Source organism: Apodemus sylvaticus, chromosome 4, assembly GCF_947179515.1.
Source record: "Apodemus sylvaticus chromosome 4, mApoSyl1.1, whole genome shotgun sequence".
Classification (NCBI taxonomy): domain Eukaryota; kingdom Metazoa; phylum Chordata; class Mammalia; order Rodentia; family Muridae; genus Apodemus; species Apodemus sylvaticus.
In genome coordinates, this window is record NC_067475.1 from 82,802,474 (window position 1) to 82,825,465 (window position 22,992).

The following is a 22,992-nucleotide window of genomic DNA, read 5'->3' on the forward strand; positions in this document are numbered from 1 at the left end:
TGAAGGGGAGGGGAGGGGAAGGAGAGGACAGCGGCGCCGGGGCCGCTCACCACGCCGCCACGGCCGTTTCACATCAGGGTCCCCGCCCCCCCGGCCCGGAGGTGGCTCCTGGGCTAGGGGCCCCGGCTCATACACTCCGCTAAGGGATGCTACGGCCCCGGGCAGCCGGTCTGGACGGCGGCAAAGCTGGGGACCCGGCGGGCTCGAATCGGCGCCGCCCCCGCTCCCGGCTCCCGCATGTGTCGCGACGGCCGGGACCCCCTCCCTACACCTCGGGGGGTCTTTCGCCCTACACCCCGGGACGAGGCAGAAAGCCCAGCCCCTCGCGGGCGTCCTCTCCCGGCTGAGCAGCTACGAGTCCCGACCCGCGGCAGCCGCCTCCCTGCCCCCCGGCCGCGGGCTCCGGCTCCGGCTCCGGCTGGGGCTCCGGCTTCGGCGTGTGCAGCAGCCGCTGCCGGCGGGGAAGGTAAGGGGGGGAGCAGACGGCGGCCGCGGCTCCCGATGGCCCGGGCTACGGCGAAGGTCTCGGCGGCGGCCAGTGCACGGGCGCCGGGTCTCTCGGATGCTCGCTCACTCACTCGCTCTCACGCTCTCACCGGCGGCGGCGGCAGCGCCCGAAGCTGAGCTCCTGTCTCTCTCGCTCTGTGCGGGGCTCTCGCCTCACTCCAGAGAGGGGCGGGAGGAGAGCGGCGCCCAACGATGACGTAGTCGCCTAGCAACCGCTCTCCTCCCCCTCCCTTCTCTGGCCTCTCTGCGCCTTCCTTTGCGGGCCTTTTCTCCCCATCTCCAGCCACCCCGCCCTGGGAGGCTGTGGCGCGTTGTGATGACGCACCAAGGGAAGAGGAAGTCGCGATCTGAGAGCGGGTGGGTGCGCCTCGGGCCGCGGGACTGCTGCTGCTACCACCGCCGCTGCCGCCACCGCCTCTACGGCCGCGTCAGAACTGAAGAGAGGAAGGGGAGGAGCCCAGACGAGCCTAAGCTACCGCCTGATCTTACCCCTGACCCTGGGACGGCGCGGATTGGGAGCTCCGTACCTCTTCCCTCCGGGGCAGGTGCGGACTGCTCCTCTGGGAATAAGGAGGAGGCCAGGGACCTGGCTAGGGCGCGCACCTCCCGAAGGTGAGGCATTTGACCCGGAGCAGATCCTCGAACAGAGAAACAGGTGGAAAAGTTAACCTACAGCCAGTGGCTGCACCTGCAACCGGGAGCGAACGCCCCACCCTTCCCGTGGCGTGGGGCGAAACATTGCGCCGCATTACGTGTAGTAGTGCAGTACGAAGGTCTGGTGAGCGAGTGAGTGAGTGAATAAATGAATGAATGCCTCTGGCACGGCAATAGCGGAACTCGGAGGTGGTAGTGGAAGCTCAAGTGTTTTGTAAGTTGAAGCGTGGAAACGTGAGAGTTGTAATACATCTTCAGCCTCACCCCCACCCGCCCCCTGCCATGAAAGGAAAAGGATGCGGTTTCTTGGAAGTCACAACTTAAGGTTTTTGTGGGAAAGGAGGTGAATTGACAGGGTTGGGGCTGAAAGATAATCAACTTCTAGAATATTATTTAGGGGATTTCTGTTTGCAGTCAAGCCTCCCTTTTAAAAGTCATTCTTGCTTGTTTGATTTTTTTTTTTTTTTTTGGAGCTTTTTAGATTTCGTTCTTCAGAGTGCCCTTTATCATCTTCCAAAGAGTTTGGTGCCTCTCAGGTCCTATTCAAAAATGCGCCCTGTGTGTGTGTATTTTGTGGGGAGTATGTTATTAATAAACCTATTGGGCCGTTTGTCCTACAGATTCTGGTCTGTAGGAAATAAGTTTAAGGAAAAACTTGTGAAATTTAAGCTGTGGTTCCCTAATAGGAGAATTTTCGAGATAAAAGAACCACAGTGCTCAAAAATCTGTTGTGAGCCTGCCCTTCTTAGTGGTGTGACAGTGCGATTAAAGCAGCAGCAAAGATGAAACAGTTGTGTGGCTGGACCCCTGCCTGCACCCCGCCCCTCTGGAATCAACAGTGATAGCTATCATAAGTGCTTCGGGTCTCTCCACTCTTCTTGGGAGATTGGGCCAAACATGCTCTGCACACATTTAAGAAGCAAGCCCAGGTTTATGCCATGGCTGCTACCACCTCGTGCAAAGTAGATCAAGAAAATGTCTATGTGGATAAATCAAGGGTTCATTTTTGTTGAAATGAACAAAAAAAGTGAGTAAAAGGGGAGAGGAGGATGCTACAAAAGTAGGACTCCTGAAATCCCAGGACTCAAATAACTTTCCCTAATTACCCTGCATTTGACTATCTACAGACATGATCCACTCACAGGCTGTATTCAAGTAAGATTCACAGGGAATCAGATCAGATCAATTAATAAACAATAGCCCAACATGGCTGCAACATAATCCTTTTGTTGAACTCTCTTCCTTGCAGTAGGAATTAAAAAAATAAAATACAGGTGAAAATATAGGAGTTTTGTGAAGCTGAGCACCTCAAAGTGTAATTTTGTGAACTTTTAGTGCAAAGAGTACAAACTTGAGAGCTCTGCAACCAAGGATGCTTCCAGAGAAGTGCACCATGCAGTGTCAGAGCTCATCTGCCTCCTTGCCAGTGGCTCTGACTTAGAACCTCACCACCGAGAGTCAGAATGGCACTCACAAGAGCCCTGAGCAATCCACTCAGGAATAGTAGCTCCACTAAACTTACTGAGTAAAGTCCGTTCACCTCCCTGCCCAGCCTGGAAACAGAAGCAAACAGCTGTTCTACAACTGGCTGCTGTAGAGGAAGGAATTCATTCATCTCCAGTTTGTTCTATATCCTTTCAGATCTTTATATTGTCTGTGAATCTAGAGGAGAACTATATCCATTAAATCAGATTTCTGAAAAGTAATTCAGAAAAACTTATTTCAGCTAACCGGTTACTTTTTCTGACTCACCAGTTTATCATAAAGATCTGTATACTATGTTAGAGTGGGACAAAGGGATCTCTGTGTAAGGTTTATAACTTTTCCCTTGAAAGTGAGCTTGTATGAGAAACTACTCAATGTTTTATTATCCCACATCAGTGATTTCTACTGTCAAACACCTATAACAGATTAAAATTTCCAAAAATGCACTATAGCATATCAGTTAATTTTAAGCATTATTGTGAAATATACTTTAAACATGTAAGACAATTGTGTGGTGTGGGTAATTATCAATCCATGTAAGCAGTCACACAGTCTAATAAATGGAGTTTGCTAATCCTGTGTAATGGCCTTCCTAAGCAACTCTCCTTCTGGGAGAGTGGACATTGTTCTGACCTTTGTGGTAATCATTTCCTTGCTTTTCTGTATTGTTTTGTCACAGGTGTTCATCCCTAAGCATTACATTGTTTAGTTTCCCCTTTCTTGTGAATGTTCTATAAAGGAGATAATATGGTGTGTAATCTGTTATGCTTACCATATTTGCTCAGCCTTGCTGTAATCTATATTGTTTGTTCCCTTTAATTTCTGAATATTCAATGTTCCATTATAACAATATATAACGGTTTGTTTAGCCATTTTATTGTTGATAGCAGTCTGGGTTCAGTTTCAGGCTGTTAGAAATGCTGTTGAAATTTTCCTAAGTCTTTACTCCATCCCAACTACATAAATTTCTGTGTAATGTGTACTGGAGAGTGTATGTCATAAACTTGAGTAACTCATGCTGCGTGGCCATCAAACACGGTAAGTCACGTTGGCAACATGAGTGTCATTGCTCCACGCCTCACAGCCCTTGGCAAGAGCTCAGTCTTCCTAGCCTGCTGCAAGTAGAGCATAACTGGCTTCAGTTTTAACTTACATTTTCCCAGCTATTGACTCTGTTGAGGCCCTTTTGTATATCCGATTGTATTAGGCTTCTTTCTAGAGGAACAGAACTTAAGGGATTTATTAGAACAACTAACCCAACAATGTCTTGACTACCAAAGAAAGCTCCAAGAATCTAGAAGCTGTTCAGTCCTAGAGGCTGAATGTCTCAGCTGCCTTTCAGTGTGTGCTAGTGTGTGCTAGAAGGCCAAATACGTGGGCTCTAGTGCCGGTGAAGGGATGGATTTACCCCTGAGAGGACTAGCTAGCATGCAGAGCAAGCTTCCTCCTCCACTTGCTTCATCTAGGCTGCCAGTAGGAGGCGTGGCCCAGATCAAAGGTGGATCTTCCCACTTCATAGGTCCAATTAAAAGCAGGTCTTCCCACTTCAAGTGATTTTTAATTAAGAAAAGTTCCCTTACAGGTCTACCCAACTACTTGGGTTTTAGTTAATTCCAATTGTAGTAAAGTACACAACCAAGAATAGCCATCACAACTATATTGATGGCAAATTGATTCCTCTTTATTTTTCTAATGTATAATCTCTGAAATGCCCACAGTTTCCGTGTCTTTTTTTTTTTTTAAGATTTATTTATTTTATGTATGTGAAAACACTGTCCCTCTCTTCAGACATACCAGAAGGGGGCATTGGATCCCATTACAGATGGTTATGGGCCGCCATGTGGTTGCTGGAAATGGAACTCAAGACCTCTTGAAGAGCAGTCAGTACTCTTAATTTCTAAGCCATCTCTCCAGCCACTCGAGTGTCTTTTTTGTACTCTATATTAGAATACCAAGATTGGGCTACAGTAATGCCACCAAATGAGTATATTCAAGACAAATTCTTTCTAAAATAAGAGTTTAACCTATCTAATTATCTTTATGATTTGATCATAAACTGTTTAAGGTGGGATATATATGTGTGTGTATATATACATATATGTAATATACACATACATATATTCATTCCAAAACAATACATTTCAGTTATTGAAAGTGTAACATCTTAGCTTTATTTTCCCTCAGTTCATAAAGGCAGCGTTTCCTCTCAAAGCTATAATTATAAGATCTCCTGTTGCTCTGTATTTTTCTCATAGACAGTCATAAGAAGTTGTTTTCCCACCAGAGCTTTTGTCTTTCATTTCCTTGGTTCATTGATTTTATAAAAGTCACAATGGCTTATTCTTTCCTACACAGTCCCTACTGAAATATAGGGAATTATTTTTGTAATTTTATTAAGTAATTCCACATATACTGTGACATACCACCCAATAAACTGTGTTTGACCGTTATTTTTTCTTATCTCAGGTCTTTGTTTAGACCCGGTGATATTTTAAAACTGGAGGAAGCTGGGGCCCTGAGAAATTGATTTACCAAGAGTCAGGAAAACAAGTGACTAGGAGAGCTGAGCTCACCCGAGACTTCAGAAAGAGGCCATTCCATTCTCTCCCACCGACTCAGTCTTCTGGAGCAGCACAGCAGAGTGCTTCCCAGGCTCAGGAGGACACTGCTTAGTCCCCAGTAGCGAAGATCTAGTGGATTAAGTGTTCTTCTGGCCTAAGACTTTTAGGGCCTGTGAAATAGGAGGACTTGCCAGGAAGGAGAATGGAATAATGGAAGAAGAATGTAATCAAAGTGCATTCTGTATGGAATTGTAGACAATTGCTTTTAGATGAATGACATTTGTAAGATTAATAATGCTTAAAGGGGATTAAATAACAGGAAACTTGCTTTTAAAATGAAATGTTTTTTTCCCCCTCTGTCCTTCAACTTAGAACCAAACCTGTAGTGAGGATTTTGGTTTCTTTTAAAAACACAGAAATAGGAATCTGCTTTCGTTTGGATGCCAGGTGTGGGACACCGGGCTGCTTCAGATTGGCCACAGCAACTATGATTTGCCTCATGCGCTAGCAGGTGCATGGTTTTGTCAGCTGTAGATAGTTTCTGTGATTCTGTGATGTTTGAAATTCTGGGGACCTGTCAGAAGGTATATAAATGCTAGAGCCCCAACAGGTTGGTTGCTGTGGATTATTGGTTGATTGCTAGTGGTCACAGTTCGGTTAAGTAGTTGTGTGCAATGAAGAAGAAATTAGATATCCTGATGGTGAAGATCAACCTTGCCCCCAAGGAGCTCAACACCCTGAATCAGCAGGATTCTATTCCTTTTTTTCTCTCCTATTTAGTGTTACTGGGTTGAAAGGGTGAAAGGTGGAAAAAAGAAGAACCCACAAAATAGCAATCACTGGCTATGTAATCCACTATATTCTCTGATACATATGCAAAGACATGGATAAAAGAAAATAGTAGGTAATGAGTTTCAGGTGTTACAGGAAAGGTCATTGATGTGGTAAGCAAATCCCTAATAATTTCACAGTGCTGTTCTGAGTGTTAGAAAATGTCAGAATTTTTAACATTTTTAAAGAATGAACTCAACCCAGAGAACCTGCAGACCAATAGGCCTCTCTGGGTTACCGTTCTCATTTGGGTTTGCAAAAGAGCTTGACTCTGAGATATAAGTGATAGATGACCACTGACTTCAATTTTTAAAAAGTAAAACAGCTGAGACATCTGTAACCATCCATAATCTAACCTGAAAGCCTCAGAGGCAGCTCTTTCAGGATATAACCACTTGGTTTTACATTGGTGATGAAATATGTGATAAAATCCAGCCATTGCTTTTAAAATAGTGATTAAAACCATCTTCATAAATGTATAAAATATTAAGGTAGGCTTAGATATTAATTTGTGGCACATAAGCCCTAGCATGTCTAGCCTGCAATTGAAAACTTAAGTCGCTGAATTACCAGGCGATGGTGCATCCTGGTTGTGCCAGTATTAGTAGCATGTGCTCATTTTTGCTCTTTCATATGCAGAAGGTAGAAGAGAGTATTGTAAACGGAATTTTTACATTTACATCACCATTCATTTGACAAAAATCACACTTTTCTCCTACTTCCTAGCAGATGACTTAAGTGCAAGAGAGAGGCTGTGTGGTGAGGGGGAAACAGGACCAAGAAGAGGCTAGGCTGCAGGCATGCCTAATGCCCAGCCTAGCAGCCTGACCTCGGTTCTTGAGACCCACAAAGTGGAAGGAGAGAGCATCCACAAGCCTCCCTCTCTCTACCTTCTGAACACACAAAACAATAATAAATTTAATTGTAATATAAAAAACATACAGGTTTTAGCCAGGTGTGGTGGCGCATGCCTATAATCCCAGCACTTGGGAGGCAGAGGCAGGCAGATTTCTGAGTTCAAGGCCAGTCTGGTCTACAGAGTGAGTTCCAGGACAGCCAGGGCTACACAGAGAAACACTGTCTCAAAAAGCCAAAAAAAAAAAAAAAAAAAAAAAAAATAGGAGGAGGAGGAGGAGGAGGAGGAGGAGGAGAAGAAGAAGAAGAAGAAGAAGAAGAAGAAGAAGAAGAAGAAGAAGAAGAAGAAGAAAGAAGAAGAAGAAGAAGAAGAAGAAGAAGAAGAAGAAGAAGAAGAAGAAGAAGAAGAAGAAGAAGAAGAAGACAGGTTTCACACCTCAATTTGTGGAGTTTAGAGGCAAATGCCTAGAATATGCCAGAGCGAATAGTTGACCCTAGCTACTGCTGTTTTAAACTGTTGTTTTAGCTGTGCTTGGTGGCACACGCCTTTAGTCCCAGCCCTCAGGAGGCAGAAGCAGGAGGATCTCTGAGTTTGAGGTCAGCCTCATGTACAGAGCAAATTCCAAGACAGTCACAGCTACACAGGGAAACCCCATCAGGAGGTTGTAGGTAATAGACCTGCTGATTGACATCTTCTGGTGTGTACTCTGGATAATGGGTTCTAGCTTTTGTTCTCTTGATAAGCAAAGATATAGCAGAAATGTTACTTCTTAGTTTTGAAATTTATGTCAATTTCTAAAACTACAAAGGACAGGGGAATATGTCTCCATACACTCTCCACCTAGATTCAGCCATTAACATTTTGCTGCAATTGCTTTCTAAACAATTTGAAATAAGTTTTCAGGCATTCTGACATGCAAGTCTTAAAGTGTTTCAGCGGAAGTTCTCAGGAAGAGGATACACCTATACCTCACCCTAACCTTTGATCTTAAGTAACAAAATAAAAAAAAAAAACCCTATGTCTAACTTTAGTTCATATTTAGTTTTTCCTACCCCAACATTGTTTTCCATGGCTTATATCCCAGCCTGGGTCTAATAAGTTTTCACACAAAGCATTCTCCGTTTGTGTCTTAGAGAACCTGAAACTGCCCTCTCCAATAATACAGAGAATTGCTTTCCACCTTCTCATCTTTTATTTACAACTTATCGTTCAAGCCTATAAAGCATTTTGAACTTTTGGTGAAAGAATCTCTTGTCTTCGGTAGACTTGTGTGTACCTTTGACCTCAGTTAAAGCAGCTTTAGATGTTGAGAGGAGTCACTGATCACTGAGCACCCCTTTTTCTGAAAAGGGGTGCTGCTTCCTTCGACCACTCTTTAACATGCTTTCCCTGGAAGTCCCTAGGCTGCTCTTCAGACACACATTTATTACTTCTTCCTCTGTCCTTGAATTGTCCTTCCTATGGTCCTCTCAAGAACACCTCCTAACCTAATAGTTCACTTGGATGACCAGAGCAAAATCTACAACTGATTCCCCTTGACTGTGTCCCTTTATCCTTTACCAGGAAGCTGGCCATCCCAGCCCACCACCACCGTCTGCCACTGCATCTCATTCTGAACCTGCCTAATCCCTAGAAAAGAGAAGGAAAGGAAAGGCATTTATCAAAGCCGTAGTACCTAATTTTCAAAAGTCTCTCAAGTAGATGAAGAGCCCACATTCCTACTTGCAATTTCAGGCCGTATGGGAAGGCTCCATTCCCCAACCTCCTTTGCAGTTAGCCTGTGTCTTGTGGTTAGCCTTGCAGATAGGATGTGAGCAGAAGCAATGTGCATCACTAACAGCTAGATCCCTAAAAGTCTTCTCAGTAAGTACTTGGTGATTTCTTCCCATCTCTGATACTAGAAACAAAAGACATTGAGATGGTGCACCACATGGAATCTAGACTCAACCACTGTTGCCTTGGTGTTAACCTTGACCTCAGTGGTCTGAGCAAATTTATAGCAAGCCCACACTTCAAGACATAAAGAATAACAAGTAAGTGTGTGAAACAAGTAAGTAGCCTAGCCACGAAGTTGGGTTACATGTGCTTTTGTGACCTGATATGACAAAGCTACCTGCCTTTGTGATGTTAGGTTCACAGACCATGAGTTTGAAGTTCTAGTCTAAACTGTAAAAGAACCTACAGACAAAACTCAGGAGGTAGAGCTGTAGAATCCACCCTGGGTTATACAGTGAGATCCTGCCTTTAAAAATTGTACTGTTGGCTCTTCCGTAAAACAGGTGTCACATTAGATGTCACAGCTCCCTTTCAGGTAGATATTTGATGAATGTTTCATTTTCAGCCAATAAGCTTCCATTTCAAAGATACACAGCCTTGAGCTCTTCCAACCTTGCACTCCAGGATTAGCATCTCCCTTACTAGCCAAATAAAGTCATAGCCTACCATTTTATATGAGGAGGTTCGCATGAGAAGTTCAATGCCAGCTGTCTGCACCATGGCTGCCATCCCTAAACTGTTCCAACACCTGCACACAAGCCAGACACTACTATTCCTTCATTTCATAACCAAAAACTGTTCTACCTAGCAGCCTTTTAGATTTGAGTTAAATAATAATTGTAGTAGAAAAACCTACTTAGAGCATAGGAACCATCTTTTAAATCCACATCAGAGAGTCTGGGACATAGATTGTTCAGTGGCTAAAACATCTGCTATGCAATCATGAGGACCACAGTTTAAATACCTATGTAGGAATGTCATGTAGGTACGGAAGCCAACTTGCAATCCTAATGCTCAAAAGACCAAGAGTGGATTCCTGGACCAAGCTAATTAACCATGCTGGTCACATTGGCAAGCACTGGATTCAACTGAGAGACCCTGCCTCCATGAATAAGGCCGTAAGTGACCAAAGAAGACTCATGGGCCGCAGCAACCATGTCTGCATGCTGTTATTCACAAACATGCAAACGTACTCACACAAATGATGAGGGAAATCCACATCAGATACAATTTTTATATAACTGTTAGCCAACTGCTGATTTAGAGAATTTCTTAGCAACTACCTCATTTTATCCACTTCTGATGACACTACATTTGTTGCTGAAACTTTCACAAACTCCTTAAATCTCACCAAAGTGGTCTTAAACACAAATTCTTTTCACTGTATGGAGTGGACTCCTGGGTCTCTGCTTCTCACACACAGACACACACCACATCAAACTTGTAAGTAATGAATGGTGCAAATAGCAACACAACTGGTAAGAATAGTTTAAAGGGTTACTGTTTCTCTCTATAGAGTTCAGCTGAGAACAGGCATAGTTATGCAGTCCTGGAATCTCAGCATTCAAGGTCAAACTAGACTGCATAGTGAAACTTAAAAAAAAGAAGAGGGAGTGAGAGTGGGAGGAGGAGAGGAGGAAGAGGAGGAAGTAGTAGTAGTGGTTGGCTGACAGGGATTCCAAAGTTGATGCAGATGCTCATTGATGCCAGCAGGTCCCCGAGTCTATCAGCTTCTTTTGTCCACCATGTAACCACACAGCAGAAACACTTTAAGGGATGAATAATGGCAAGCTACAATAGTTAGGAACTTCTGGCAATAGGAGCTTCCAGAGTGGCTTGTTCACATTTTGACAGATTGCTCAAAAAACTTGACTAAACCAGAGCTGGCCTAGACCTTCAAAGCACTGTTCCCACTGATCCTCCTCAGGGTAGCCAGGTGTCACCTCCTAAAGGTTCCGTAACATCTCCAAAAGAGCACTACCAGCTAGGGACCAAGTGTTCAATCTCAGGAGACTGGAGGGGCAGCCGCAGCATTCCTCATTCACATCTAAGCCCAGGCTATCTCTTTCCCTTTGGCATTTGTTTCCTGTTGACTCTTATCTAGTTGACAAGCAACAAAAGACAGCTAATCCTCAGAAGTCTCATCCATGGTGACTCTTGCTCCAGTCTTTCCGGAACACTCATTTAGACCTCTTTGGCATGATGTCTTGAGGCAATGCCCTGCTCCAAATACAGCCAGGCAGGGTTTTGACTGAACCCAATGGTTAGAGTGAGGTTGGAGGTCTGTAAATGAGGAAAGTGGAAAGTAGAGAGATGGGTGGAAAATGCCTAAATACACAAAGGACCAAGATCTTCCCTAGGCATGAAATACTATTGTCTAAACCCTAGAAATCCTTTTGTTCTGCATAGCAGGGTTTGTTTTTTTTTTTTCCCTGTGATTTACAAAGAAATTATGGAGTTGGAGAAGCCACTCTTTTTTTTTCTTGTAGTTTCAAAATGGAAGTTTTAATTTTAGGATCATCTTTTAATAAATGAATCTGTGATCTCCAGATGGCTGACTTTTACTCTTTTGTATTGTTATTGAAGAACACATTTTATTACTAGAATTTTAAGCTCTTCTTTTAGGCTCAAGTAAAGGAATGTTTGTATCTGCCTTTCCTTTTCAAACAAAAAGAAAGTTGGGGTTTTTTTGTTTCTTTGTTTGTTTTTTGTTTTTGTTTTGCTTATTTTTGAAGCAAACTGAAACATAGAGTTGCAGCTGCAGCACAGATCGCTTTATCTTGAACAGTTTGGGAATAAGTCGCCAACCTTATGCCCTCTTGCTTAAAGGGATCTATGTAGGGATCTATGCATCAATAATCACAATTTCCAATCAGACTCTTGCTCATATAATCCTAGGACCTTATTAAATATAATTAGTCCCATCAAATCATATGCCTTATAGCGAGATAAGGTGCCACTTGAGAATGTGTTGTATTTAATTGTCCCAGGTCATTACCCTCCCATCTAAAGGACCTTTGGCTCTCACAACCTTGATCTTTTCAGGATGACAAAGAATAACTTTGTTAGATATCCCTCGACTTCAACCCGTTTGTGTTTAGCATCACCAAAGGAACACCATATTCCTTGTGTATTAGGTGACAACTTTAATTCAGCCTGGTATTGATGACATCTGCTTCAGTCACTTGATTGAAATGGTGTTTGCCAGGTTTCTTCACAAAGAACTAGCTCCAGAGTGAAGCTGAAGTTACTTGAAATCAGTAACTAATGTTTAAGGAAGTATTTTAGCGCTCTATCCATATTATATTCTTCATCAAACTTTCTGTTGATTGTTTTTATTTTGTCAGTATGGAGCACCATTTCTATTTCACTTGGTGGGTTATAATCTCTTAGTGTTAATGATTCTTACGGTGCTCAAATTGACCCATATTTAGCAAACAGAATTCCCTTTAATGTGATCATTTGAACCCATTATTCTCTGATGAATCTGGGGAGCATATGTATGTATATGCATGAACTGTGCCTGAGGAAGCCAGAAGGGACTGGATCACCTCAAGCTGATATTTCAGGCAGTTTTGAGCCACCTCCTATGGGCACTGGGAACAAAACTCTAGTCCTCTGCAAGAGCCTCTTAACCACCAAGCCACCTTCTCAGGCCTCTTCCTACATTCTTTTATACTGTGTGTCCAAATGCTAGCAGACATGTGCAGGCCAGAGGAGCCTTTGCAGGCGTTGGTTCTCTTGCCACCACGTAGGTCCCTGGGATTGAATTCAGGGCATGAGGCTTGCTGACAGGTACCTCTACCCACTGAGCCATCTTACCAGCTCTGACTTTTATTTACTTCCTTTATAACACAACAAAATATTCCAAGCTCATCTTATACTTTCCTCATCCCAGGGATGGAACCAGTCATCTCTCCAAGGAGTGTTTTGTCAAGCAGAATATAAGATAATCAGATAAACTTGAATTCCAGATGAATAGTGAATAAATGTTTAGTATAGATATGTTTCATGCAATGAATTTATATGCAAGGAATGTTTGCTATTAACTATTAATATTTTTAGCTAGATCTGGCACCCAGATCTATCTAACCAGGAGTCCTTGTTCCTCTCAAGTGACAAATGGTACTTGGAAGCCAAGGTCTCTGCAGAACTGGTGGCTGCAGTTTCCGTTCACAAGGCTTGGACAGCAGAATAGGGAACACATGCAAAGATATCCCCTGAACAGAAGTCGCAGACACATTGTAACGGTAAGTTCCCAGTGACAGCCTCGCCCAGTTCAGTAGTACATTGGTTTTCTAGTTCTTTCTCTTTTCATATTGACTCCATGCTCCTATAGTGAGAAATCTGACAGCAGTTATCCTTAATATATCGATTTACTTGCTTATTCCTTTGGAGGCCACCACTGTCCTCAGCCTGACCTCTGTGGCTAGGTCATCCGCACATGAAGACACCTTCTTACCCCCCAGTTTGGGCCTTACAGCTCATCCAACTTACCCCTGGAGTGTGGGGATCCCTTCAGCTTGCGGTATGGCCCTTCATGTCAGATGTCCCTTGCATAGGTCTCTTCCTCTCTCGGTCTCTGCCACCCCACACTAGGCCATATTCTTGCAGAAGCCGTCTTTGTCCTGCTCAGGATCCACAGAAACATCACCAGAGTGACCGGCTGACACCTCACCTTGCTCTACACAAGGTCTTATATGAGTGATTCTTAAGTTTGTGCTGTTTCTGTATAATGAAGCCATCGAAGCAGCAGTTGGAAACGGGCTACTTAGGGAAACTGATTCATTTGAACTGAACTGAATGGAACCAATATTTATTGACTAATAACAAAATTCAAGAGAAGACAAAATTAGAAACGTAGGCTCCTGGTTAGCAACCTGTGTCTGTTTACACTTCCTCCCAAAACCCCCTGAGGTCACCATAGAGGGATTGTTTTTTTTAAAGCTACAAAATGTAAAAGGGGAACAGAAAAGGTGGTGACCATGAAGAATGAGTGTCAGAAAAATCTAGGAGACAAGAACATGGTGAACATCAGGAGAGTGTGGCTCCAGGAAGCCAGGCCTGAGCTCCCAGGAGGACCCAGCAGCAAGAAGTCAGTCCATCAGGACACAGCAAATGTCCAGAGCCGAAGCACCCCCAGCCACTGAAAGCAGAAACTAAGTCAACAAGGACAACACTAAGTGACATGCTAGTGTGGGGAGGAGCAGGAAGCTCGAGGCCTCAACCACAAACAAAGAAGTACAGGCATTTAAGGAATGCTGAGAGCAGGAGAAATGTCTTCCCCAGGGAAGAGCACACGCCCTGGTTATCCAATACCAAATGATCAACCCTAAAGACATCCATACAGGGAACATTATACAAACTGAGCAGGTTGTATTTATGTATTTAGGAGTGTGTGTGTGTGTGTGTGTGTGTGTGTGTGTACTAGTACATATACATGTAACAACAATTAAAGAAAAGGAGGCCATGAATTTGGAAGAGAGCAAGGGAGCTTATCTGGGTGGATTTAGAAGAAGGAAAGAAGAGTAACTATATTGTAATCATAAATAAATAATAATTAAATAAATAAATGCCATCAATGATCCCCAGATATTTGAAGAGTGTCTTATATGAAGTTTGAAAACAAAGAGACAATGTGGAAGGGGGAAATGTATGACAAATGTATACTAAACCAAAGGAGGGCTCAGCTGGTGGAGTGCTTGCTTAACACGCACAGAGCCTTGGGTGTGATGCTGGGCCAGAGCTCAAGAAGTAGCTATAGGAGGATCAAAGTCCAAAGCCATCCTCTCTGCTACAAAGTGCCTTTGAGGAAAAAAACAGTTCAGAAGTGAAGATAACCGTAAGTCCCAAGATTGCTAAAGATTCATCTTTAATAATGGGAAATTAAAAGATGATGCCCTGATGTGAAAAATTAGGACCCATCTGTATAAGCTTATAGATGCAAATACGACAGGGGTTACAGTTGGATGTGGCCCTAAGAAACTCACACAAGATGAAGGGAAAGGTGCGCGTGATGCTGCAGACAGCACATCTGTCTCTAAAGGACGGAAAAGGCAAGGAGTAATATTTCTTTGCACTCCCCTATACTGTTAAGATAAAGAACATAATTTAATTAAAATATGTCCAGCTGAATGTGTATTAATAAAGCATGCAATAGCCAGGCAGTGGTGGCGCACGCCTCTAATCCCAGCACTTGGGAAGCAGAGGCATGCAGATTTCCAAGTTGGGGCCAGCCTGGTCTACAGAGTGAGTTCCAGGACAGTCAGGGCTACACAGAGAAACCCTGTCTCTGGGGGGGTGGGGGAAGGGGGGAGGAAGAGAGACACACAGAGAGAGAGAGAGAGAGAGAGAGAGAGAGAGAGAGAGAGAGAATAAAGCATGCTGTGAGAAGTAGCAGGGAGGAGTGGAGCTGGGGAAATCCAGCATCAGCACCAATTCTGCCATTCACTGCTAATGTTGCTGTCCATCTTTACCCTAGAAGCTGTTTTATGTTTATAAATGGAGTCATTATACTTACCTGCTATATTATTGCTAGGACTTCCTTAGCAAGTACAACAGAAACTTATGTTTTCCTAATCCTGGTAGCTAAAGCTTTGGGTCCAATGGCCACAAGGCCTTTCTCCCTGGTTTGCAGATGTCTGTCTTCTCTGCAAGCTCTCCTTTATGGTTTTCCTGGCTTTACCTCCACTTTGAGACAGACGTCCGTAATACTGGATCAGGGACTCCAACAGACTCGTTCAAATTTATCATCATTCTCAAACCTTATCTGCAAATAAAGTTATTCTGATCTCTTGGGGGTAGATTTCCAACATAGGAGTTTTGAGGGAACACGATTCAGGCTTCATCTACTTGTCTCATTTGCTTCTTTACTAAGATTGATTGCTCTTCTTCCATGTGCCAGCCTGTGCTATGAACTAAGGGTTGAAATTAAGATCGGTCTAGATATTAAAGTACACATTTTAAAATGCTTTGCTTGCAGGACAAATTTAATTGAATGAAGTCAAATGAAGAAGATGGAAATTTTCCAAAGAGGAAAAGGTAGGAAGCATGGGCAAATCAGAATATAGGTGTTATTCCATAAGCACCTGCCATGTGTCGTGTCTGAGTAGAAAATGTGCAGAAAATCATTTGTCCATTACTACCGTGCAAGGAAAACATTCCTAAAACTATGTGTTAGAAACCTCAGAGACCTGGGAATAAGGCTCAGTCAATAAAGGGCTTGACGTAAGCATGAGAAGCTGAGCTTGCATCCCCAACACCCATGTCAAAGGCTAGGAACAAAGGACACAGAATAAGGAAGCTTTGTTCTCTGCCCGCTTGCCCTCACCCTGCTAGCACATCCACTCCTTCCCTGGCACTGGACCCTACTTCTTCAGGATCCCAGCAGGTGCAGAAGACCAGCTGAGACATCCAGCCTTGTAGGATTGAGCAACTATTAGATTATTGGACTTTGTATTCACAGCTAGCCATCGTTGGGTTAGCTAGACTGCAGCCTGTAAGTCATTCCACCAAATCCCACATATGTGTATATATGTGTATGTGTGTTTGTGTGTGCATATATATGTAGATGGATGTATGGACAGACAGAGATTCATTCTATAAGTTTTGTGATTCTAAACAGTACTAACAAATTATTCTTTACTATGAATCATAACTGGTGAGAGATTGTGGTTAGACACTGTTCCTTTAAGTTATTCGGCTAAAAATTAAGCACATCCAAAAATTGATAATATGTATGCCTAAAGTGCAACAAAGGAAGTGCCTTTGGAAAGGCCAGCTTCCGTGAGAAGGAATGGTGCTGATGGCGGTTCCTAAACATTCCTTCATCACCCCCTGAATCCCCCTTCTCTGCCCCCATCTCCCAGAATTAACAGTTATGCTAGCTTTATGAGCTTACCTGTCATTCATGCAAATACACATTTTCATTTTTTCATGTTAAAAAAAAAGCAAATAAGTATGTGCTTTTCTGAGATTCCTTTTCCACTCCTCAGCATTAGGCCCCCAGAATTCACTTGGGAGAAAATGTGACACTAATTGTAGCCTCTCTGTTGCTGCTGGTTTACTGCCACCAACCAGGTCTCTAGAGTCATTCTCCCCACTGACTCTGGAGCATCTCTAACTACCAATCTTGATCTAAGGACAGACAGTTCTGGGCTTCTCAGAACACAAGAGGACATTCCTCATCATTTAACAAAAGGCATGTCCTCTGGGCCCTACTAAGAAATGTTGTTTGCTATTGAGATCTCTGGAAATAAGCACGTTCTTTTTGTTTTCATTAATGTATTTATTTTTTCACTTTACATCCCGATTGCAGCCCCTTCCCCTCCCCTCCTCCTAGTCCTACCCTTACAAATCCCTCCCCATTACCCTCATCTCTTCTTCTCAGAGAACCACCCCACACTGGGACATCAGTCCCTCTGCACGACAGCCCATACTCTCCCACTGAGACCCAACTAAGCAGTCCAGCACGGGGAAGGGGATTCGATGGCAGGACCAGAGGCAGGGATAGCCCCCATTCCAGTTGTTAGGGAGTCCACAAGACCAAGCTGCACATCTGCTACAAATGTGTAGAAGGCCTAGGTCCAGCCCCTCCATTCTCTTTGGTCAGCGGTTCAGTCTCTGTGAGCCCCCATGGGCCCAGGTCAGTTGACTCTGTGGGTCTTTTTGTTGTGTCCTTGACCCCTCCAGCTCACTCAGCCCTTCCCCCACTCATCCACAAGACTCCCGGAGCTCCACTTGATGTTTGGCCGTGGGACTCTGCAACTGCTTCCATCAACTGTTGGATGAAGTCTCTCAGAAGACAGTTATACTAGGCTCCTGTCTGCAAGCGTAACAGAGTATCATTAATAGTGTCAGGGATTGGCTCTTGCCCGTGGGATAGGTCTCAATTTGGACTGGTCATTTGTTGGTCACTCCCTCCGTCTCTGCTCCATCTTTGTCCCTGCACTTCTTGTAGGCAGGGCAAATTTTGCATCAAAGGTTTTGTGGGTGGGGTGGTGTCCTTATCCCTCCACTAGGAGTCTGCTTAGCTACAAGAGGTGGCCACTTCAGTGGTCCATATCCCCAGCTTCTAGGGTCACAGCAAGGGTCATCCCAATAGACTCTCCAGGCTTAGGTCTCCAACTAGTCACCAAATGCCCCACTGACGTCTGTTCTCACTCCCAGCTTTCTCCCACTGACCCCTCCCCACACCTGATCCCCATCCCTGTTCCCTCCCTCCCTCCCTCCACCTCCAATGTCTATTTTATTTCCCCTTCTGAGTGAGATTCAAGCATCCTCCCTTGGGCCCTCCTTATTACTTGGCTTCTTTGGTTCTGCGGATTATAGCATGGTTATCCTGCACTTTATGGCTAATGTCCATAAAGTGAGTACATAACATGTCTGTCGGGCTGGAGAGATGGCTCAGTGGTTAAGAGCACTGAGTGCTCTTCCAAAGGTCCTGAGTTCAAATCCCAGCAACCACATGGTGGCTCACAACCATCTGTAATGAGAGATCTGACTCCTTCTTCTGGAGTGTCTGAAGACACTTACAGTATACTCACCTATAATAAATAAGTAAACCTATTTTAAAAAAAACATGCCTGTTTTTCTGGGTCTGGGTTACTTCATTCAGGATAACATTTTCTATTTCCATCCATTTGCCTGCAAGTTTCATGACTTTTTTAATTCTTTTGTTTGTTTGTTTTGCTTTTTTGTTTGTTTGCTTTTTCAAGACAGGGTTTCTCTGTGTAGCCCTGGCTGTCCTGTAATTCAGTCTGTTGACCAGGCTGGCCTCGAACTCAAAAATCTGCCTGCCTCTGCCTCCCAAGTGCTGGGACTAAAGGCATGCGCCACCACTGCCTGGACTTTTTTAATTCATGGTTTTATTTTAAATAGTTGAATAGTATTCTATTCTGTATATTTACCACATTTGCTTTATCCATTCTTCTGCTGAGGGACATCTAGGTTGCTTGCAGTTGCTTGCAATTTCTTGCTATTAACAAAGCTGCTATAGCTGAGTGAGTGTCCCCGTGGTATAGTCGGACATCTTTTGGGTAAATGCCCAGGAGTGGTATTGCTGGATCTTAGGGTAGAACTATTCCCAATTTTCTGGGAAAACACTAAATTGATTTTAAAAGTGGTTGTACAAGTTTGCACTCCCACCAAAAGAGGAGGAGTGTTCCCCTTGCTCCACATCCTCACTAGCATGTACTGTCACTTGAGTTTTTGATCTTAAGTCATTCTGACTGGTGTAAAATCTCAGATCAGAGTCATTTTGACGTGCATTTCCCTGATGACTAAGGACATTGAACATTTAAGTGCTTCTCAGCCAGCAGTGATTCCTCTGTTGAGAGTTTTGTTTAACCCTGTACCCTATTTTTTAATTGGGTTATTTGGTTTGTTGGTGTCTAACTTCTTGAGTTCTTTATATATTTTAGATATTAGTCCTCTGTCAGATGTAGGGTTGATGAAGATCTTTTCCCATTCTGTAGCCTGCTGTTTTGTCCTATTGATGGAGTCCTTAGCCTTGCAAAAGCTTTTCAATTTCACAAAGTTCCATTTATTAATTGTTGATCTTAGTGCCTTAGCTACTGGTGCTCTGTTCAGGAATTTGTCTCCTATGTTCAAGGAAGTTTCCCACATTCTCTTCTATTAGATTTAGTGTGTGTCTGGTTTTATGTTGAGGTCTTTGATCCACTTTGATTTTTGTGCAGATTGATGGATGTCTCTATTTACATTCTTCTCCATGCAGACATGCAGTTAGACCAGCACCATTTGTTAAAGATGCTTTCCTTTTTTCCATTTTATGGTTTTGACAAGGTTTTGCCTTGTCAAAAATCAAGTGTTCATAGGTGTGTGGGTTTATTTCTGGGTCTTTGCTTCTATTCCATTGATCAACCTGTCTGTTTCTGTACCAATACCATGTGGTTTTTATTACTATTACTTTGTATTACAGTTTGAAATCAGGGATAGTGATCCCTCCAGAAGTTCTTCTATTGTGCAGGTTAGTTTTAGCTATCCTGGGGTTTGTTTTGTTTTGTTATGTTTTTCCATATGAAGTTGAAAATTGTTCTTTCAATGTCTATAAATAATTGTGTTGGAATTTTTATGGGAATTGCATTGAATCTGTAGCTTGCTTTTGGTAGATGTCCATTTTTACTACGTTAATCCTACCAATCCATGAGCATGGGAGATCTTTCCATATTCTGATATCTTCCTCAATTTTTTCAAAGACTTGAAGTTCTTATTATAGAGGTCTCTCATGTGCTTGGTTAGATTACACCAAGGTATTTTATATTATTTGTGGCTGTTGTAAAGGGTATTCTCTCCTTAATTTCTTTCTCAGTCTGTTTATCACATCCTTCTGTGTAATATCTTCCAAGCTTTTGACACCTTCCTCAGCTCTCCTCTAAGACGCTCCAGCATCTACTTTCAACTTCAAGAGCTGGCATGTCATATGTTAAGTATGCTTCTTGACATTTTACTGAGACATTTTGTCCCAAGTTACTAGATAATGTACCTCTATTGGTACACTCGTGATGTCAAGCCTTATTCTCTGCCCTTGTTGGTACTTTAAGATCCATTCCAACGTACATTTTTTCTGGTTCTTGTTGGTACAAACTTGCCAGGTTCTGCAGTGTCTTTTGGTGAATAATCCCCTTTTCACATACCAGTATTTCCCTGTGTGGTCATTAAAAAAATGTATTGTTAGTCTAGAAGCTGAGAATAGATGTAAGGAAATACAGACAAGCATTATCTTGCAATGCATCTGCTCTGGGTGAGGCCTCTGTAAGGTTCCAAGCAATAGAAAATTGGCTTTACTTAGAAAGGGAAAACTCCAGAACACTCTAACAGAACATTAAGAGGAATCTGGAGATTCAAAGTCCTTAAGTCTATCACCCAGATATCCACATGAGAGAGGTCTCAGGGCCTTCTTCCTCAGTAAGTTCCTGACTTTAGCTTAAGAAAACTGCTGGGCTCTGTTTAATTTACCACCAAATCTGACCCTTATTTTTCAGATGACTCTACTTGCTGACTCTACATCTACAAAAATGATGTCATGGGAAGCTGTCTGGCTTTTAGCTCACGCTCCCTGACCTGAGCCCATTATTTTCTCCCTTCATGGTTTCTGTGTCAGTTAACAGGAATCAACCCAACTCCACAAGTCTTGTAGTGACCATTGCTCCCCCAGTACATTTCTATTAACATCTGCCCAGTGTGCTTTCTTCCACCTGGACACAATTTCAGTAATGGGGAGGCTACAGAGGGCCCCACTCATTGGCAGATGCTGAGTCTTGTCGCCATCTGGTATCTGTCGACCAGCCAGTGATCCAATTCTAGAGCCTCATTCTGAGCCTCCTTGCTTGGGCTTGCACTCTAATGGCAAGCATTAGAGTAGAAGTGCAAGTGTAGACTGTACAATCTGGTTCCAGGGAGAAATGAAGGAGTGGCAAGGCGAGACAGGGAAGGGAAGGGCCAGTCCAGAGGTCTGTTATGGCCTCCACACCACTAAACACATCAATCCACGCCACGGGAACCTCCTGGAGACACGTGGCACATACCTCAGAGTCCTCAAGGGGGGAAAGCTAGCGAGGGTGGAGTGGTTTGCCCTGCAGCTCCCATTTGTTCTCAGCACACTCCTACCTCCTGACCAGAGTGAGGGCCCAAGGCCACAGACAAGAGAGCACCTAGCAAAGCTAGCTTGTACCAAGTCCTTCCAGCATGCCCAGGGCACTGAAGGCTCTCGCCTAAAGACTTCCAGGACTTTCTGTTGCAAATAGCACAAGCGCTTCTGCCACAGTTCTGTTGCTGTGAGGAGACACAACCAAGGCAACACTTATAAAAGAAAGCTTTTACTTGGAGGCTTGCTTCCAGTTTAGAGGGGTAGCCCATCATCATTGTGGCAGAGAGCATGGTGGCATGCAGGCTCACGTGGTGGTGGTGGTGGTGGTGGGCATGCAGAAGCTAAAACTGCTCCTGATCCCTTGGCAGAGATGAGAGACAGACGGGGTCAGAGAGAGAGAGAGAGACTGAGCTTTTGAAATCTCCAAGGCCACTCCTGAGGGATATGCTTCCTCCAGGCCACACCCTAATCCTTCTAATCCTATCAAAGATTTCCACTAAGCATTCAGCAATATGAGCCTATGGGGGGGCCATTTTGTTGTTTGTTTGTTTGTTTTCAATAACTATTCACTCTACACCCTGATTGCAGATCCCCTTTCCTCTTCCCCCCCCCCCCCCGTCACAACCCCCCCACCCCGAGTCCCACCCCCCAGAAATCTCTCCCCTCATTACCCTCCTACCCCTCCCCCAAGAGAAGGGGAAGCCCCTCCCACCCCCACTTCCAAGCACCACCCCACTTCCAAGCACCACCCCACCTCCTTCCTGGGGCTGGCCCAACCACGCAGTCCTGCTAGGGGAAGCTGATCCAAAATCAGGCAACATACCACTCCCCCCCTCACCCCGCAGTTGCCAGGAGACCCATCTCTCCAGCTTGGGGTATTCTCATTCAAACCACCACACCTTCTATCCTCACCCTGTTCTCTCCAGCTGCTTTGAGCTTCTCCGGTGTTAGTACTTGACATTCTACTGTGTTTATTTTCTCAGGCTTTACAGCTCCACTAGACACAGGCCAGAGACCTTATCTGGCTTATTATTCCTAGCATGAGAAAAAAAATCAGACACGTCTTTTTTTATTTATTTATTTATTTATTTATTTATTTATTTATTTATCCTGGCTTATGTCACTTAGCACAGTTATTTTGAGGGGATTTCCCTCCTCCAGTGTCAGCTGTTTGTTCTTGTTCATTGACGAGCTCTACTGAGTGACTATAACACAATTTCCTTCCCTATGTGTCTGTCAGTTGATTGTTGTTGTTCTCAGTTGTTGTCAGGCGGGGCCTATCACAAATCAACCACTGTGAACATTTGTAGACGCAGTTTTGATTTGCTGTTTGCTTCCATTTTGCTTAGGGAGAGGACACAACGCTTGAATGGCTGGATCACCTGGTGGATGCAAGTTTCATTTTTTAAAAGCTGGTTCATCTGTCATTTCCTGCCCCCTCTTGTACCCCCACCAGCCCTCCATGACAGTCTCAGGCCCTCCATTTCCTCACTAACATGGCCTATCTTTTTAATATTACCCATCCCATCAGAATCTCATTGTGGTTTTAATTAAAAGCCCGGCTATTGATTTCTTGTTATAGCCCATGCTATTTGTGTTGTATTGCCAAAGCCAGTTACTAAGATACCCCCAACCCCAGTTTCATCTAGAAATGTTTTACTTTTAGTTCTTACATTTAGTCTCATGATCAAATGTAAGGGTTTTTTGTTTTTGTT